Consider the following 2,934-nt stretch of genomic DNA (forward strand, 5'->3'; position numbering starts at 1 on the left):
ATTAGAAAAAACTACTTTAAATTTTATTTGGAACCAAAAAATAGCCTGTATAGCCAAGACAATCCTAAGCAAAAAGAACAAAGCTGGAGGCGTCACGTGATCTGACTTCAAACTAGACTATAAGGCTACAGTAACCAAAACAGCATGGTACTGGTACCAAAACAGATATATAGACCAATGGAACAGAACAGAGGCCTCAGAAATAACACCACACATCTACAACCATCTGATCTTTGACAAAAACAAGCAATGGGGAAAGGATTTCCTATTTAATAAATTGTGTTGGGAAAACTGGATAACCATATGCAGAAAACTGAAACCGGACCCCTTCCTTACACCTTAAACAAAAGTTTACTCAAGATGAATTAACGACTTAAACGTAAGACCTAAAATCATAAAAGCTCTAGAACAAAACCCAGGCAATACACTCGGGACATAGGCATGGGCAAACACTTCATGACTAAAACACCAAAAGCAATGGCAACACAAGCCAAAATTGACAAATGGGATCTAATTAAACTAAAGAGTTTCTGCACAGCAAAAGAAATTATCATCAGAGTGAACAAGCAACCTATAGAATGGGAGAAAATTTTTGCATTCTAGCCACCTGACAAAGGGCTAATACCCAGAATCTATAAGGAACTTAAATTTACAACAAACCAACCAACCCATCAAAAAGTGGGCAAAGGATATGAACAGACACTTCTCAGAAGAAGACATTTATGTGGCCAACAAATGTATGAAAAAAAGTTCAACATCACTGGTCATTAGAGAAATGCAAATCAAAACGACAATGAGAGATACCATCTCATGGCAGTTAGAATGGCAATCATTAAAAAGTCAGGAAACAGCAGATGCTGGAGAGGATGTGGAGAAATTGGAACGCTTTTACGTTGTTGGTGGGAGTGTAAATTAGTTCAACCATTGTGGTGATTCCTCAAGGATCTAGAACCAGAAATACCATTTGACCCAGCAATCCCATTACTGGGTATATACCCAAAGGATTATAAATCATTCTACTATAAACACACATGCACACATATGTTTATTGCAGTGCTGTTCACAAATAGCAAAGACCTGGAACCAACCGAAATGCCCATCAATGATAGACTGGATAAAGAAAATGTGGCACATATACGCCATGGAATACTATTCAGCCATAAAAAAGGATGGGTTACTGTCCTTTGCAGGGACATGGATGAAGCTGGAAACCATCATTGCCAGCAAACTAACACAAGAACAGAAAACCAAACAATGCATGCTTTCACTCATAAGTGGGAGTTGAACAATGAGAACACATGGATACAGGGAGGGGAACATCACACACCAGGGCCTGTCAGGGTTGGGGGGTTAGAGAAGGGACAGCATTAGGAGAAATACCTAATGTAGATGACAGGTTGATGGGTGCAGCAAACCACCATGGCACGTGTATACCTGTATAACAAACCTGCACGTTCTGCACATGTATCCCAGAACTTAAAGTGTAATACACACACACACACACACACACACACACACATATATGCGCTAGAAATTACTTTGAAATATACAACGGTTTGCTACTTTCATTATTCTCCACAATTCATTGTGTAGAGTGTACATATTCGTAATTGATAAATTCAAATGTGCATACATTTAACATTTTTATGTAACTAGACTTATTTTCTATCTCCAGGCTCCAGTTCTAGTTAATGTAAGAAACGATAGTGTCACTTCTACACAAACGCAGTCAAATACAATTTTGGATTAAAAAAAGAAATAATTAAATGCAATGTAAAATATCTTCCCTTAACATGTAAGATACCTCCAAGAAATTGTTCTTTGCTTTCTCAATTAAATGTGTTTTACAAAACTAACACTCACATTTAAAACTGAAAATATAAAGCAAAACACTATATAGACTGAATTTGAATTTATTGTAATGTTAGAAGTCCTTATTTCTCCCCTTTAAGAGAAATTAACATCTGAATATTTTAAACATTAAGGCCTTGCAAATCCTGCCAGTGCATTAGGCAGCAGTGGGGGGTTGAGGGGGGTGGGCGTGGCACGTGAATAATAGTGGATAAAACAGCTGAAAATGTATTTAACATAGCTTATAGTTTTATTTCATTTTACATTATATTCCTCTTTGGGGGAAAGAAAAATACAGTTTCCCTCAGCTAGAAAAAAATTCACTCCAACTCAGAAGATTCAAACTTCAAATTCAGATTTGGTTTCAAATAACACTGATTGAATACCTGTTGTATATCAAACAGTGTCCTTGGGGCTTTCACACATGTGACCCTTCTTAGTTGAACTCTTGCTTTTTTTTTTTTTTTTTGAGATGGAGTCTTTTTTTTTTTTTTTTTTTTGGAGACGGAGTCTCGCTCTGTCGCCCAGGCTGGAGTGCAGTGGCCGGATCTTAGCTCACTGCAAGCTCCTCCTCCCGGGTTCACGCCATTCTCCTGCCTCAGCCTCCCAAGTAGCTGGGACTACAGGCGCCCGCCACCTCGCCCGGCTAGTTTTTTGTATTTTTTAGTAGAGACGGGGTTTCACCGTGTTAGCCAGGATGGTCTCGATCTCCTGACCTCGTGATCCGCCCGTCTCGGCCTCCCAAAGTGCTGGGATTACAGGCTTGAGCCACCGCGCCCGGCCTGAGATGGAGTCTTACTCTGTCACCCAGGCTGGAGTGCAGTGGCACTATCTTGGCTCTGCAACCTCTGCCTTCCAGGTTCAAGCAATCCTCCTGCCTGGGCCTTCTGAGAAGCTGGAATTACAGGTGTATGCCACCATGCCTGGCTAATTTTTGTATTTTTAGTGGAAACAGGGTTTCACCATGTTGGCCAGGCTGGTCTTGAACTCCTGACCTCGTGATCCACCCACCTTGGCCTCCCAAAGTGCTGGGATTACAGGCGTGAGCCACCGTGCCGTGAGGATCAGCAAAGTGCACTCATG

The sequence above is a fragment of the Trachypithecus francoisi genome, unplaced genomic scaffold, assembly GCF_009764315.1.
Source record: "Trachypithecus francoisi isolate TF-2019V2 unplaced genomic scaffold, Tfra_2.0 Lachesis_group17, whole genome shotgun sequence".
Taxonomy (NCBI): Eukaryota; Metazoa; Chordata; class Mammalia; order Primates; family Cercopithecidae; genus Trachypithecus; species Trachypithecus francoisi.